Below are 18,443 nucleotides of genomic sequence, written 5' to 3' on the forward strand. Positions count from 1 at the left end.
AACTTCGCTTCAGACCCTTAGGATTTAGCTATTGAACAAGGAAGACAGCATTTGAGACCCAGGGCCCTAAGAGAAAGCATAAGAGTTACATGGACAGGACGTTAAGGGAGACATTTCCCTTGGACTAACTGGACCAAAGAGTTCCTAGTACACTTGCTGGTTTGCCACTGGCATTCTATCTTAGATTAAGGACCTAGGCCACTTATCACCTCTCTGCATGGTTACTGGGGGTCAGCAATTCATTAGGGTTTTCAGGAAAGATTGTGTGAAAGTAAACAGAGTTGGATATTAGAATAAATTAGAATCTAATGTATGAATGAGATTCTTGAGAAGTTACTGGGCTTAGCACCCCAGCCTCCAAATATAGTCCACCAAAACAACCAGGAAAGACACCAGTCTGCCCTAAATGAAGATTCATTCCATCCCTTGAGAGAAAGAATTATAGAACAGAGGAAGAGGAGCATTCTCCAAGTTCTGAAACTGTGGAATTCTTTCGCTTTCTATCTCCATACTGAGTCAGTGTCCAAAACTAATTGAATTTAAGTCCTCAGGTTCTCTAGATGCCAACCCCTCTTTTCCATTCCCATTTGCAATTTAATTAATTAATTTTTAAAAAGATTTATTTCTCTCCCCTCCCCCCCACTGTCTGCTCTCTGTGTGCATTCGCTGTGTGTTCTTCTGTGTCTGCTTGCATTGTCATGCAGCACCGGGAAACTGTGTCACTTTTTTTGTTGCATCATCTTCCTGTGTCAGCTCTCTGTGTGTGCGGTGCTACTCCAGGGTGGGCTGCATTTTTTTCATGCGGGGTGGCTCTCCTTGCGGGGTGCACTCCTTGTGAATGGGGCACCCCTATGTGGGGGACACCCCTGCGTGGCACAGTACTCCTTGCGCGCATAAGCACTGTGCGTGGGCCAGCTCACCACATGAGTCAGGAGGCCCTGGGTACTGAACCCTGGACCCTCCATATGGTAGGCGGATGCTCTATCAGTTGAGCTACAACTGCTTCCCTTTGCAATTTAATTTAAACTCTCATTACATCTTACCACCAACACTCCTTTCTAGACAGATATACTACAAAGGTAATTCATGGTCTATATCTACAGCCTCAAAACTGACTCAAAGTTACCTGTAATCTGGCTTCTGCCTCCATAATTTAATTCATCTACTCTCCTGAAAATCACCAATAATTTCCTGATTCTTAAATCCATGCCAGTTTGTTGGTTATAGTCCCCAACTTCTCTGTAGCCCATTACACTATCCCTTGATTCTTCTATTTCTTCAGTTAAACTGTAGCCTTCTCTTTACCTTTCTGATAACTTTTTTTCTAGTTCCTTCCTACCTCTGCCTCCTAAATACTGCCCTTGACCCTCTTTTTTTCCCTTTATGGCCCCTCCCCTATGGCAATTTCATCCACTCTTAAGGTTTCAACTAGCATCTTATATGAATAATTCCCAATACATATATCCAGGTTAATCTCTCTCCCCTTTTCCAGTTCTCTATTCCTAAAAGTCTCCTAAATATCTTCCAAGTTACTCATGTTAGAATCCTTACAGTCATCTTTTCTTCCTCTTGTTTGCACCCCACATTCACTCCTACACTGGTTCTATATTGTACTCTCTCTCCAATCTCTTTCTCTTCCACACCATTTTGCATGCCCATTATCCAAATTTTCAGACACTCATTATCTTTCCCATGATCTATTGCAGCAGCCTCTATATTGTTCTCTCTTCCTCAATTTTCTCTTTCCTTTCCAGTTCATCCTATACTCTACCACCAGATTTCTTTTCTTAAACTATCATAAGAAAATAAGATGGTCATATCATAGCCCTGTCAAAATCTGTCAATGGTCTCCACTGCCTACAAAATTAAGTCCGAACTCAGAAACAATGAAATTAAAAGGCCTGTCATGATCTGGACCCTATCTTTGTAATATTGCACATTTTAACTACTCAGATATCCTTAACCAAGCTAAACAACTTCTAAGTATTTTGCACATTTGCTTGTATTATTTTCTCTTTCCCCAACATTTTTACAGGTCCAAATCCTACACTTTTTAAGGCAAGGTAGTAAAGAGTTTATTAATATCAATAAAAGTAATTTGTTAAAAACAAAAAAGTTTATTAAGAAACAAGGAAACAAGGAAAGTACATAGGGAAGTTGCTTTGGCTCAACTGATAAGAGCATCTGCCTACCACATGGGAGGTCCAGGGTTCAAACCCAGGGCCTCCTGACCCATGTGGTGAGCTGGCCCACAGGCAGTGCTGATGCGCATAAGGAGTGCCCTACCACGCAGGGGTGTCCCCTGTGTAAGGGAGCCCCATGTGCAAGGAGTGCACCCCTCAAGGAGAGCTGCCCTGTGAGAAAAAAGCTCAACCTGCCCAGGAGCGGTGCCACACACACACAGAGCTGACAGAGCAAGATGACACAACAAAAAGAGACACAGATTCCCAGTGCTGCTGACAAGAATGCAAGCGGACAAAGAAGAACACACAGAGAATGGACAGAGAGCAGACAATTTGGGGGAGGGGGAAGGGGAGAGAAATAAATAAAAAAATAAATCTTAAAAAAAAAAAGTACATGGACCAAGGCAGGGACCACAGACAAGCTGCAGACTGAGCATGGGACCCCAGGTCAGGCCTTTTTAAGGTCTTTCCTCCTCCCCCTTCATAATGTTGGGGGAGGGGCCCCAGCTATTTGTGGTTCTGACAGGTTGCCCCACCTGTCAGTTACCAGGGGGCCAACGGTGAGGCCTTTTGAGAGTATCTGGGACTTTTCCTTGACTCTGAATGGGATTCTCATTCCAGATGGGATTCTCATGCCGAAGTTCTCACATGATCCCTCGGGAGGTTTCTGAGCGGGGTCTCAGGGCCATGAGGTCTGTCAGCCATGCTGTCTGCCAGGCCTCAGCTGTGACCCACGTCTTCCCTTTCCCTATACTAGCCTGCCTCAATTACCCCCTCAGAGAGTTTATATCCATATCTTAAGGGGGAGCTGAAGAGCAATGGTCATTCTTCTGTAGCTACTTCATGCTGGTTAGGGAGAGTAGGCCCTACACATTTTTAAAGCCCAAACTAATATGCCATCTCCACCCCTATGCCTTCCCTGAGCCCCTAGCTAGAAATAACCAGTCCCCTTTTCCTCTGAGTTACTTGTAAACTAACCTTATCTTATCTCCCCTATTGATTTGAAAAGCTACCTTAAATTTTAGGCAGAAGATACACAGTTGTTTGAGTTTTTTAAAACTCTGTATCCCCTAAAACACAGTTCAACCTGTATCTGAAAGACCTAAGTTTTGTGGTTTTAAAACAGAAATTTTAGGATCCTACCATAGATATACTAATCTGGGGGCAGAGACTGGAAATATTATTAAAAAGTATGCTCTCCAGGTACATCTTATACACAGTGCGATTTAGAGTTTGGCACAGTGTCTTACATAAGTTTATACCCAATAAGTACTTTGTATATGAATGTATCATTGCATTAGCTTCCTACCTGGCCCACTGTGTATGCAACCTTTATTTGATACTATATTCTACTGCCAGATTAATCTGTAGCACTGAAACCCTTGTTCAGAAACCTTCAATGATTTCATTTTGCTTGCAAAATAAAGTCCAGTCCTACCTGGTACTCTCATTTCTCACTTGTCTTGAATTATTCTTCTCCCTAGACTAGAACTTTGCTACTCAAAGTGAGATCCTCCGGTCAGTTGTACCAGCATTCCTTGGGAGCTTTTAGAAATGTAGACTTTCAGGCGTCACCTAGAACTACTGAATCAGAATCCTCAAGGACTTTTAGGCACATCAAAGTTTGAGAAACACTTCAGCAATCTGAGTAAGGACAGTTTTCTAGAACTGTTCTTCTGTCCCATACCTACAATGCCCTCCCCCATCAAATTCTATTCAGTCTTCTAGATGCAGTTTAAATGCCACCCCTTTCATGCAGTTTTCCTTACATACCCCACCTAGAAAAAATGTCTTCTGTTTCTGTGTTCACATTGTCCTATCTCTTTTGGCTCTATATGTAACATTACTGAAATTAATCCCTACAGATTTACCTGTATATAGTCAACGTGTTCATAAAACTATATATGTAAAACCAATAATATTGTCCCACTGATTTACATTATACATTCAGAGATGTTTATTTTCATCTTTTATTGCCCCTCAGTTGTCAGTGAGTGGCAATATCTGAACTATTTAATAAAGTGAGAAAATCTTAAAGATATGGCAGCAAAACTTGAATATACTTAAGGAACTGCCTCATGGTTTCCTGTAAATCTTTTGTAATTTGAATAATCCCCCATTTTGGTTTTGTAAATTCCATTCTCCTTATAATATCAGGCTTCTTAGATGCACACTTAAATTGACATTTAAAAGACTATCAATTCCTTGTGGTCTATTAATTTAAAAAATTAAAAAAAAAAGTCTATCAAGACTATTGTAGGCATTAAGAATATTTTAGTTTTTAAACCAGGTGGTAGGTCCATGGATGTTTGTTTTATTATTATTCTTTAAACTACACATATCATTATATTTGCTCTTTTTGTATCTATAATATGGTATATTTCATAATAAAAAAAATTAAAGGCTTCCTGAGTGAATTTTTTTATAACTGAACTTGTGGAGAAAAGAAGATACCAAACTTAAAATTGCTGGTAAAAGTAATTGCTGTACAATCCCAGAGGGGGAAAAAGATGTCTATATTGAATTTAACCCATAGGAAATGAGATTAAACTAAACTTCTTTCTGAAAGAGCTGCTCTGGGGTACAATTGCACCCATCTTTGTCTATGTTTTGGAGGCCTCTTAGGAAGATGACACACGCTAACACAAACACACACCCCAGAGAGGATTTCGTAGGCTGAAGAGAACAAAGGCTTGGCTCACTGGGGCTGATGCACATGGTTTCATTTCCTGGGGTGATGGTTATCACATGAAAGGCTTGCACTCCAGAGTAGACATTTTTGGTTTCACCTGAGACAGTGCAAAAACAATGGGTTCTGGAAAGTCTCCAACATCTAAATCCTTCAGGGGCAATAGCAGTCTCAGCCAAATGCACCTCAGTTTGTTTTTAAACTGGCACATAAAATGATCAGTTGGAAAGAAGAACCTATCAAAGATGGCAAATAGAATGGGCAACTTGGATGTCTCGTGTGGCACGTTGTTACTAGGAATTTCCCAATGCAAACTTGGGATTCTGAGTTTTTACCCTCAATTATGAGATCACAGAATACAACTCAAAGAGTTGAAGAACAGCCTCAAGTTTGTACGAGATATTGTGAGAAGGGACAAAACAAGATAGAGACTGTTAAACAGGGAAGACACAAAAGGGTGATGTTGTTCAAGTGTTTTACAAGGATTAGGGTTCATAACCATGAAATTCTCAGCACATGCAAAAGTCAACTGGGTAACAAAGAAGCTTAATCATCTTAATGTGGCATTTTAATGATGCCACTGATTTGCTAAGCCAATTCAGAGATAATGAGGCCCTAATGCTACAGATGTTCAGCCAGGCTAAAAGAAAGGGGGGTGGGCTTTTCTAGCATGCCATTTCCTAACTATCCAATTACACAAATTGTGAAAGCATCTAAATAGTTTACCAGGTTTTGACAGCTGTTAATAGGATTTAGTAGCTTGAAGCACTAAAGAGCAAAATGGGAGATATATGTATTGTAGGTATTTAGCCTATGGAGTTTTTGTTGCTATCACCCAATCTAGCACAAACCGATTAACCAGAAGAGTTTATCTTATGAAATTAATGTCTGTACTCCCTTCCCACAATGGCCTTTTTGTATTAAAAACTAGAACACTGAAATTATGGGTTATTTTCATTTTCTAATTGATACTTTCATGTGTAAAGTCAGGAAGGAAAAGAGACACAGATATTTTGAGAAGTAAAGAATAAAGAGAAATTTTAGTATTTGCTCATCGGTAAAATAATAAAACTTCAGTGCAAATAAACTTCAGGTCATTGATTTACAGGATCCTTTATGTTTTCCTTATTCTCTTCTTTTAAAATTAAAAATGTTAGACATCTAGTAATTTCAAAATTACCTATTTTAAAACTTGGAAAAAACTGGAAAAAATAGACTAATAAGAACTAAAATATTAATATCTCAATAGCAGTGAAATTTTAAATAACACTCATTTTGGTTAAGTTACCATTACAACCTATTCTTAAATTTTCCCTTTAAAAATCTAAACTAGTAGTTAGTAAATCATGTCACTGCAAATTCACGCATTTTAGCATGAAAACATGATGCTTCACTGGTTGCAAAGGAACCACCCTAAACTTCACTAATGACATTACTCTTCATCTTATTATCAAAATAGCTTATTAATTGGCATAATAATGAAATTAATTTTAATAATTTCTGTGCGATTTTTTGCTTCTCTATCACAACACGAGGAGATTCATTATTTTTAACAACAGGAATAGAATACACATCAGCAGTAGGTAAAATTCCAGCTGCTTGGTTGAGGTAAGAAAGATTTTCAGATGTTATGGGGCTAGGCACAATTCTTTATCTATAACTATGCACTGAAGGACATGATGTGCGAATATTCTTTTTAAACTAAAAAGAAGTATACAAATCTTATTGTCTCATTTCTGTCCACTGTAACTATTTAACATTTTCTACTAGTTATTTTTACCTATTATTTTGGAATTATTTTGGAATTATATTCCTGAGAAATAACCATGATCCACTAAAAATAATGAATGAAAATACATTTAGGGAAGCAGATTTGGCTCAATGGATAGAGCGTCCGCCTACCACATGGGAGGTCCAGGGTTCAAACCCAGGCCTCCTGACCCATGTGGTGAGCTGGCCCACATGCAGTGCTGATGAGTGCAAGGAGTGCTGTGCCACGCGGGTGTCCTCTGCATAGGGGAGCCCCATGCACAAGGAGTGCACCCTGTAAAGAGAGTCGCCCCAAGTGAAAAAGAACAGCCTGCCCAGGAGTGGCGCCGCACACACAGAGAGCTGAAGCAGCAAGATGACGCAACAAAAAGAGACAAGGATGCAAGCAGACACAGAAGAACACACAGCAAATGGACACAGAGAGCAGACAACGGGGGGGGGGGGGCGAGGCAGGGAAGGGGAGTGAAATTTTAAAAAATAATAAATATTTAAAAAAAAAGAAAATACATTTAAAGAGGCTGAGGTGTTAGATGTTTCCTATACATACTAGAAATAGACTAAAGTAAGCACCTGGTAGAAATTTCATTTATAAACTTTCTTTTCATTCATAATTGCCTTGTGTAGAATATTTGTTCTTTTTTTAACAGACTTCAAGAAAAAAATTAAAACTTGCTAAAATATTATTCTTAGAAAAAATTTTAAATGGGCTAAAACATTCTGATCATCACAATACCAAACTCAGGACCACAAGTAAAGGAAGAAATGAGAATGTCTTCAATATCTAGTACACAAATAGTTCCTGATACATATTGTATGTCTTGTATTATTTGACAGTTAATATGATTATTTCCCACAAAGATTAGGAGTATTTTTAAGGCAGGGGCCAGGTTTTATTAATATTTGTGTCCCCAGAACCTGTCAGACTATTCAGTTGCTATAGGTATTGAATGAATAAACAAACTACTTGGGCCTCCTGAACTAATTTGGAGATAATAAACAGGCCAGCTGGGAAGACATAGTAATAAGTCAATTTGTCAAAGCACTCTAATTTGTCTACAACATTCTGAAGCTGACCTAAAGTAAGTAGTTTTTCCTCATGATATACCAGAGAAGGGCCCAAAGCCCACAGCGACAGCCAGTTTCCAGGTGACTTCTTCCTTATGGCAGATCTGGCCTCTACTCCTCCCACTCCACCACTATGGAACAAGATGCCATTGGCCAGTTCCTGCCTTTTTTTTTCCCTAAAGATTTATTTATTTATTTCTCTCCCCTTCCCCCCCACCCTGGTTGTCTGTTCTCTGTGTCTATTTGCTGCATCTTGTTTCTTTGTCTGCTTCTGTTGTTGTCAGCGGCACGGGAATCTGTGTCTCTTTTTGTTGCGTCATCTTGTTGTGTCAGCTCTCCGTGTGTGCGGCGCCATTCCTGGGCAGGCTCCCTACACGGGGACACCCGTGCGTGGCAGGGCACTCCGTGCGCGCATCAGCACTGCATGTGGGCCAGCTCCACACGGGTCAAGGAAGCCCGGGGTTTGAACCGCGGACCTCCCATGTGGTAGATGGACGCCCTAACCACTGAACCAAGTCCGTTTCCCAGTTCCTGCTTCTTGAACCTCTTCCTTTAGCTTCTATTCTTTCCTGGTTCTATTCCTATCTCACTTAGCTGATGACTCCTAAATCTGCATCTCCAGCCTGGACCTCCTTGCCAATCTCCCAGACAGATTCTTTCAATCATGACTTCCTGGATGTCATACACTTGTTTTGTAATCAACACATTGTAAACTAGCTCATTATCCCTTTCCTTTCTAAATCTACTCCTCCTACAGTATTACCTGTTCCCTCACCTCCCCCCAACACACATGGTGGCTGCTTGATGTTAATGTCTGTATATTATTCTGCTTGTATCCTTAACAATGCTTGGGGGAAACGGACTTTGGCCCAGTGGTTAGGGCATCCGTCTACCACATGGGAGGTCCTCGGTTCAAGCCCCGGGCCTCCTTGACCCGTGTGGAGCTGGCCCATGTGCAGTGCTGATGTGCAAGGAGTGCCGTGCCACACAGGGGTGTCCCCCGCGTAGGGGAGCCCCACGCGCAAGGAGTGCACCCATAAGGAGAGCCACCCAGCGTGAAGGAGGGAGCAACCTGCCCAGGAATGGCGCCACCCAAACTTCCTGTGCCACTGACGACAACAGAAGTGGACAAAGAAACAAGACGCAGAGAAAAGACACAGAAAACAGACAACCGGGGGAGGGGAGGGGAATTAAATAAATAAAAATAAATCTTAAAAAAAAAACAAAAAACAATGCTTGGCATGTAAGTGAGTGATTACTTACCAAATTAATAGAAGGAAAGGAGAGAAGGAAGGAAGGAAGGAATGCAAAACTGCTCTTTACTTCAACTACAAAATTGGGGTTGAAGGTGTTTTTAAAAATTACACACACACGCACACAAAATTATACAGATTGCAATTTTGCCTAAGGCTAGCACACTAGACCAGAGCAGAGGAAAATAATATATTGTATTTCTAACTTAAGGTATACCAAATAGATCCAAAGGGTATAAAGGATTCTTGCAGGAGAGAAGAGGAATCCTTGAATATAAGGATTAAGAATTAGAAGATTTTTGTTCTTTTTAACATTAAATTAATTAAAATATACAAAATACTATAAAATTTACCATCTGTTACATATTAGTTGGACTTTCTTCCCTCTCTGCTTCCTTCCTCCCTCTCTGGTTTTTAATAATGGAATTAGAGCACTGAGAAATATGGAAGAAACACAGCACTGACTTCTCCTAGGTTAATGTACAAAGTTAAAAAGCACACAAAGGAATAAGCTATCATGCCACGAGAACATGTTCATCCCTAGGGGTGAAGTATAACAACTCCTTAATAGCCGCCCAAGAATACACTTTAAGGATACAAGCAAAGATAATCCTATCTCCATCAGAAACTGTGAAAGAAATATAACTGGCAGAATAAAATTAGAAAGGAATCTAGCTAACAAACTGGAGTATGCATTCCTACTAATTCAAATGATCATCAACAAAGAGAGATTTCTACTAACAGTATTCAAATAGCATCAGAATGGTTACTGACAACTACAGAAGAAGGACAATATGATATTGATTGTACTCTTACTTTGCCCAGTGAAATATATTTAAATGCCTTTTTTTCTGGAGGTTCTGACAAAAGAAAATGGGCTTTTGAGAAAGACAGACCCTAAGAGGTACTAACTAGCTGTGTAATCTAATTAAGTCACTTGACTTCTGTGAGTTTTCCTATTTGCACAATGAAAATATCTGCACCTAACAGGGTTGCTAAAGTAATGAAATTAAGCACAACAATGTATATAAAGGCCTAGGATAGTGGCTGAGACATAATATCTCCATGACCTTGGGTTAAGCAAAGATTTCTTAGATATGACACCAAAAACATGACTCATAACTGAAAATATCCATAAATTAAAATAATGATAAAGTGGATTTCACCAAAATAAAAGATGTTTGTGCTTCAAAAGACACTATTAAGAAAATGAAAAGATAAGTCACAGTCTGGAAGAAAATATTTACAAATTACATATTTGATAAAATACTTATATCCAGAATATATGTAAAGAATTTTCTGATTTCAAAACTTACTACAAAGCTACAGTAATCAAGACAATGTGGTACTGTCATAAAGATGGACATAGAGATAAGTGAAATAGAACTGAGAGTTCAGAAATAAAACGCCTACATTTATGATTAGTTGATTTCAACAAAGGTGCGGAGACAATTCAATGAGGTGGTAGGAGAGTGGGCTTGAATATTCACATGCCAAAAGATGAACTGAGATCCTTACCTTACACCATTCACAAAAATTAACTCAAAATAGACCACAGGGAAGCGGATTTGGCTCAAGTGACAGAGCATCTGCCTACCACATGGGAGGTCCAGGGTTCAAACCCAGGGCTTCCTGACCTGCGTGGTGAACTGGCCCATGTGCAGTGCTGATGCGCACAAGGAGTGCAGTGTCACGCAGGGATATCCCCTGTGTAGGGGAGCCCCACATGCAAGAAGTGTGCCCCATAAGGAGAGCTGTCCTGTGCAAAAAACTTGCAGCCAGCCCAGGAGTGGCGCTGCACACATGGAGTGCTGATGCAGCAACAAAAAAAAGAGACACAGATTCCCCATGCCACTGACAAGAATGCAAGTAGACACAGAAGAACACACAGTGAATGTACACAGAGAAAAAACAACTGGTGGGGAGAGGGGAGAGAAATAAATAAAAAATAAAAATAATTTAAAAAAAAAGAGCAAGGAATCTTAAAAAAAAAAACACAAAATGAAACGAAACAAAAAAAAACAAAATAGACCACAGAGCTAAGAGCTAAAACTTGGACCTTGGGTTAGGCAAAGGTTTCCTAGGTATGACAACAAAAGCATGACTCAGAATTGAAAATATCTTACAAAAAAAGTAACTCAATTTAAAAACAAGCAAAAGATTTAAATTGACATTTCACTAAAGAAATTATACGAATGGCCAATAAGCAAATGAAAAGATGCTCAACACCGTTAGTGTTGGAAATGCAAATTAAAACCACAATGATACACCATTCCACACCTATTAGAATGCCTATAATAAAAAAGACAGACAATAACAAGTGTTGGTGAGAATGCAGAAAAATTCACACATTGCTGGTGTGAATGTGAAATTGGTGCAGCCCTTTGGAAAGTTTGGCAGTGTGGTAGGTAGCCTTCTAATATGATTCCAATGATTCCTACCTCCTACTATTCACATGCTTGTGCAATATCCCCCCTTGAGTATGGGCTGGACCTAAGTGATGTGCTTGTAATTAATGGGACATGGTAAAGTGATGGGTGGTCACTTCTGTAGTTAGGTTATAAAAGACTGTGATTTCCATCGTGTTTGCACTCCCTCTCTCTCCCCAGTGATTCCTGTGTGCTTCTCTGATAAAGTGACATTGCAGGGAACTGAAGGTGACTCCTGGCCAAATTCTGATGAAGAAACAAGGCCTTTAGTCCCATCAACCCTCAAGGAACTAAATCCTAAAAACAACCACATGAGTTTGGAAGATGATCCTTCCCCAGTTGGGCCTTCAGATGAGACCACACCACAGTCCAGGCCAACATCTTGATTGCAGCCTTGTGAGAGACTCTGGAATAGAGGACCCAGATGATCTGTGTCTACATTCCTGAGATAATATATTTGTGTTGTTTTAAGCCACTGAGGTTTGGGGTAATTTGTTACACAGCAATTGATAACAAATATAGGCAATTTCTTATAAAGATAAGCATAAATTTACCATACAACCTAGCAATACTTCTTCTAGGTAGCTACTTAAAAGAAACAAAAACATATGTCCACGCAAAGACTTAAACACAATTGTTCATAGCAGCTATTAAGAGCTGAAAATGTGGAAACAATCTTGATATCCATCCACTGGTGAATAAACAAAATGTAGTATACCCAGACAACAGAACATTATGTAGTCATGAAAAGGAAGAAACTACTGATACAAGCAACATGTATGAACCTTAAAAATATTATGCTAAGTGAAAGAAATGAGAGGCAAAAGACTTCATATGGTATGACTCTATTTACATGAGATGTCCAGAAGAGGAAAATCCATAGAGACAGAGGTCAGATTAGTGTCTGTCTGAGGCTGGGAGCAAGAATGCGGAATGACTGCAAGCAGGCACAAGAAATCTTTTTTGGGTGATGGGAATATTCTAAAACATGGCTGGTGATTGCAGAACTCTAAATTTACTAAACATTCCCAAATTGAAACTTAAGTGTATGTAAATTATACCACACTAAAGCTGTTTTTTAAAAAAGAAGAAATCTATAAGGATAAAAAATAATTGATAGTTAGCTATCTTGATCATGATTCCATCTCAGAAGGAAGAATTTAGCTGTCCATTCACCAATTGTTGACAAGTTTAGCTTCTGACCTATGATTAATCCCAGAAGACAAATCCTCATAAGGATATCTTTAACTCCTTTTGTTCTTGTAAAACTGATTTCATGCCCTTTACAAGGAAATGAATAAAAGTAACTGGCTTAAAAGAAACACCATGGGAGAGTGTGGGCTATGGTGTGGACCACAGGCCATAGGGTGCAGCGATGTACTCACCAGATGCAATGGATATGTCATGATGATAGGGGAGAGTGTTACTGTAGGGGAGTGGTGGGGCGGGGGGCGGTGGGGGTGAATGGGGACCTCATATTTTTTCAATGTAATCTTTTTTAAAAAATGAATAAATTGAGTAGAATTTAGAAAACAAAAAACAAAAACCACCAGGTGCACCTGCTATTACATTTGGCAGTAGGAAAGTAGGCTAAACAATCAACTGTAAAAGAGCTGGCCTGATAGGACATCTTCCATGCTTAATTAATACTTATTTTATTATCAAGTTCAGATAAATGCCTAAGCAACTACTGATTTTTGCTCTTTCTAAAATTGTGCTAAAATCCATAAAATCCAGATTTTCTAATTGTATTACTCTGCCATATTTTGTGCTTTTATGGACTATACTGTCTCACTCTATTCTGTTTACATCCAATCTCTTCCTAATAATTTAGTGTGCTTTACTAGGCTATGAAAGCATTAATATTAATGAGCACTATCCCTGACCCAAAGGTAGTAGTGGTAGAAATGCGCACAGGCAAACCCTCTGAAGGTTCACTGAGGAATGGAAGGGTTTAATTCTCCCACAGGACTGTGAAAAAAAAAAGAAAAAGAATATCTCTTCTATGCAGTCTGAGAGGGAGAACTATTATAACCTAAAGTGTTAGAATAGGAAAATCAAGCTGTATAACTGATGGTGAATAAAGAAGAGTTCATATAAAAATGCCAGTAATAGTTCTGGGCTCCACACATGAAAAACGTAATAAAGGTGCATTAAGTTGTGTTCAAATTTTGGTGGATGGGGAGTATGGCTGCAAGCCTAGAATGACTTCAGAGAAGCTAATACAGAGCCTTTCCTCTTTTCTCTAAGGCTGCTATGAATTTCCATGAGGGCTAACAAAGGGTAACAAAGGCATGACTGGGATTTCTATTTCTGTAGCCGCAGGTGCACAAAAGCCTGGTTCTAACAAATCTTATCACTGCCTTTAATGCCACCAGACTGACTAATATAGTGAAATATCTATCACAGTCCCCATTTTTACTTATTCAGCTGACAAAATTAACAAATCTATTAAGGGTAAGGTCACAAATTATTTTTTAATTATTAAACCATGTGTCTCCATATGTTACTATTTAGACAGCATCACCCACTGCAAAATATAGTTTAAGTGCCATTCCTGCCTGCATCCTCAAATCTAGATCCAACTGCAGTCAGTTAAAGGAGATTTCAACCAGGCAGCTGAATGAGAAAACATCTGGACCTACCAGTCAGAAGGAGAAAGGTCACATATTAAATCCAGATAATCTTGTTTATTGATGTTTGAAGGTTATACACCAAGGGCTGGATTACCAGGGTCCTCCTTTAGGCCTGGCTCTTACATCTTTATTTGTCTGTTGTGTGTGTGACACTTAAAAATCCAAAGCATTAAAAGTACAGTGTTGTTAGTCACTTCCAAATGTAATCTGACAGCCTGAATATGATATCAACATATTGCTAGAATGCTGATTAAATGCTGGAAAGAAACCACATAATACACTGTCAGGGGTGATGATGTCTATTCTTTCCTTTTTTTAATTGGTTTCCAAATTTCCATCCAGAATTTTTCTATGGATGAAACACCAGCAACTTTCCCCATCAAAGTTTAAAATAAAAAAGGAATGCCTTTGAATCTGCAAGGAATAAAATGAAAAGATCACCCTAAGACAAGGGTCAGGTCAATGGTAAAGAAAATATTGCACCTACTCCATCATTTACCATAGTTAGTATATACTATTCGTATAGGTAAAAAGAAATGAGCCAAAATTGTTTCTGTTAGCAACAATTCCACAGACAATTACATATGAAACTATTATGAAGAAAACAAAGTCAACAAGTCTTAATACCTTATACACTTTATTTATTTAAAATAAATAAATTAAAATTTGTGTGTCATCTTTGTGCAGAGGTCATGCTAATCTTCTCTGTATTATTCCAATTTTAGTATATGTGCTGCTGAAGTGAGCACTCTTATACACTTTAGATTAGCAATTTTAGTAATCTTTTCTGGGTTGTAGGATTCTTTTAGAACTGTATGAATACTATGGACTCTTTGCCCAAAGAAATATATGCCCATAAACAAAATTTCACATGGTTTCAGTAGGTTTATCAAACCCTGAGGCCTCTGGCTCCTGGTGTTCCAAGAAATGTCTAACAAAACACTAGCTGAATACAAGCTAAAGGAACAGAAACTTCAGACACCATACTTAAAAAAGAGTGCAGACTTTACAAAAATTGTTTAGAAAAGTCACTAAACCAACAAATAGCTACAGCCTGTTATAGCAAGCAACAAAAACCCAGAGAAGAGGGAAGAATCTGACTTCTACATTTATCACATCATAGTAGGCAAAATGTCCAGTTTTCAACAAAAAATTACGAAGTGTGCAAAGAGAAGATATTATGGCCCATTCACAGAAGAAATTAATAGAAATTCTCCATCAGGAAACACAGTCATTGGACTTATTAGGCAAAGACTTTAAATCAACTATCTTAATTATGCTCAAAGAGCTAAAAAGAACCATGGTAAAGAGCAATATGAAACCAGGAAAATGGTGTATGAACAAACAGAGAATATCAACAGAAAGTCAAATTATAAGAAGGAACCAAACAGAAATTCTGGAGCTGAAAAGTAAAATACCTAAAATGAAAACTCACTAGAGGGTTTCAATAGCAGAGTTGAGCAGGTAGAAGAAAGAATCAGTGAACTTGAAAATAGGTCAGTTAAAATTATCCAGTTGGAGAAGAAAAAAGAATGAAGGAAAATGAACAGAGAGCCTAAGAGACCTGTGAGTCGCAGGCATATCAAAATATTCATAACAGAAATCTCAGAAAGAGAGGAGAGAAAGGGGCAAAAAGAAGAACTGAAGAAATAATAGGCAAGAACTTCCCAAATTTTGATAAAGACATAATCTACACATGCAAGAGGCTCAATTGAAATCTAAGAAAGAAAAAAGACAGAAAAGAGCTCCACACAGAGATACATTATAACAAAATTGTTAAAAGCCAAGGACAGAGGAAATCTTGAAAGTAGCAAAAAGTGGAAAGCGGAATTGGCCCAGTGGTTAGGGCGTCCGTCTACCACATGGGAGGTTCGCGGTTCAAACCCCGGGCCTCCTTGACCTGTGTGGAGCTGGCCCACACGCAGTGCTGATGCGCGCAAGGAGTGCCCTGCCACGCAGGGGTGTCCCCCGCATAGGGGAGCCCCACGTGCAAGGAGTGCGCCCCGTAAGGAGAGCCGCCCAGCACGAAAGAAAGTGCAGCCTGCCCAGGAATGGCGCCACCCACACTTCCCGTGCCGCTGACGACAACAGAAGCGGACAAAGAAACAAGACGCAGCAAATAGACACAGAGAACAGACGACCGGGGGAGGGGGGGGGAATTAAATAAATAAATAAATCTTTAAAAAAAAAAAAGAAAAAAGAAAGTAGCAAGAAGCAATTTGTCACATACGGAGGATCCTCAATGAGATTAATATTAATAGTAGATTTCTCATCAAAACCATTTAAGTCAAAGAACCAGCAAGATGGTGGCAGATTAAAGAGCTCCTAGAGTCAGTTCCTGCTATAGGGCAGTTAGCAAACACCCAGAACTCTCTGGAGCTAGCTGAAGCATCTGTTTGGGGGCTCCAGGAGACCAGACGAGCACCCTGCAATGTCTTTGAAGGAGTGGAAGAAGGAGGATGCCCATCTGCATAGAAGATTCTTAAGTAGAGGCTCCATGCCCTGGAGGCCAGTGCCCATCCCTCACGGGAGGCACAAGCTGCCTCAGGAGCTGTTCCAAGGCTGGAATTGAAAGCTCCCCTTCCCCAAAACAGGGGAGGAAGAGACGGTTGGGCACCAATTTCAGCTATGATAAGGAAATTCAGTGGGTTACAGTATGATCCTGAGAACAGCTAAGGTTTGAGCCTGTCCAGATCAGAAAGAGACCAGGAACTGCCATTTTAACTCTGTGCCTGGCATGAGGGGAAGCGGGATGGACTGAGACTCCCAGTGCTGGTGGGGACCGGTTTCTTCCCATCCAGGTCAGATTGCAGCTCTAGCCTAGGCCCCAGTGCCACCTCCAGCAGGGAGGAAGCTACGGGGACCTGAGCCAACCTCTCCGGGAAATAACCAGCCAAGCTGCAGAGGCCAGTGATCATCCTGCTCTGGAGGCATGAGTCACCTCAGGAGCTGCTTTGTGATGGGAATTGGAAGCTCCATTTCCCAGAAACAGGGGAGGAGGAGACGGCTGGATACTGATTTCAGCTACTGATTGGGAGACTTGGCAGGTTAAGAGATAACTCTGGGAACAGATGGGATGAGAACCAGCCCAAGTCAGAAAGAGGCCAGTAGCCACCATTCTGACTCTGCCCCTAATCTCAAGGGAAGCCAGGCTGACAGTTTCTTTCATGCAAATCAGCCTGCAGTCTGCCTACGCTTCAATCCTGCCTCTGGTGGGGAGGAGGCTGAGGAGCCCTGCACCAGCTTATACAGATAACTGCAGGGAACTTCGGTTGGCATAGACTGAAAATCAGAATTCTACCAGGGCAATTGCAGTCATCTTAGGACCTGAACTGCAAAGATTGCTGCCCACACCTACAGCTCCATCCCTGCTCCAGGTAGGGGAGAAAGAGATGTGAAGCTTCATCAGTCTTTCTGGGTAACTACAGTCTAGGCCTGCACATGGTTTATTCCACAGAGCTGGGACTCTGTCCCTCCCCTGGCAAGGGAGACAGTTGGAAGAAGTTTCACTGGTCCCTGGGGCAATGTGAGCAGCTTGAGTCTCCACAGCTTACAGCACCAACTACATGCTTGGCTCCTACTGCATAACCAACAAGGGAGAAAGGGTAGGAAGCCAAAACTAGAGAGAAAAACTGCACCCAGAAAAAAATACTCTAGTAAGCCAGATGTGAAGACACCAACAAAAAATTACAATCCACACCAAGAAACAGGAAGTTATGGCCCAGTTAAAGGAACAAGATAAGCCTCCAGATGACATAAAGGAATTGAGACAACTAATTATAGATGTTCAAACAAATCTCCTTATAAATTCAATGAAATGGCTAAAGACATTAAGGATATTAAGAAGACACTGGATGAGCAGAAGAAGAATTTGAAAGTATACATAGAAAAATAGCTGATCTTATGGGAACGAAAGGTATAACAAATGAAATTTTAAAAAACATTGGAATCATATAATAGTAGATTTGAGGAGGCAGAAGAAAGGATTGGTGAGCTTGAAGAAATGGCCTCTGAAAGTGAGCATACAAAAGAACGGATGAAGAAAAGAATGGAAAAAACGGAACAAGGTCTCAGGGAACTAAATGACAGCAAAAGGCATGCAAATATACGTGTCATGGGTGTCCCAGAAGGAGAAGAGAAGGGAAAGGGGGCAGAAGGAATATTTGAAGAAATAATGGTAGAACATTCCCCAACCCTATTGAAGGACATAGATATTCCTGTCCAAGAAGTACAACGTACTCCCATCTGAAAAAATCCAAATAGACCAACTCCAGGACACATGCTCATCAGAATGTCAAAGTCCAAAGACAAAGAGAGAATTCTGAGAGCAGCAAGAGAAAAGCAATGCATAACATATAAAGGATATCCAATAACATTAAGTGCTGATTTCTCACCAGAAACCATGGAGGCAAAAAGAC

General features: G+C 40.0%; 1 protein-coding gene and 1 non-coding gene across 2 annotated transcripts in view; both read right to left on the reverse strand.

Moving 5' to 3' along the window:
* The window catches only part of IKZF3 (IKAROS family zinc finger 3), a 111,905-nt gene that overhangs the window by 31,205 nt on the left and 62,257 nt on the right, over positions 1 to 18,443 (reverse strand). The window lies entirely within an intron of this gene.
* On the reverse strand, positions 14,672 to 14,774 carry LOC111761992 (U6 spliceosomal RNA). Its single transcript, XR_002795212.1, has one exon. It is a non-coding gene; the product is annotated as a U6 spliceosomal RNA (small nuclear RNA).

Source organism: Dasypus novemcinctus, chromosome 21 (assembly GCF_030445035.2).
Source record: "Dasypus novemcinctus isolate mDasNov1 chromosome 21, mDasNov1.1.hap2, whole genome shotgun sequence".
NCBI lineage: Eukaryota > Metazoa > Chordata > Mammalia > Cingulata > Dasypodidae > Dasypus > Dasypus novemcinctus.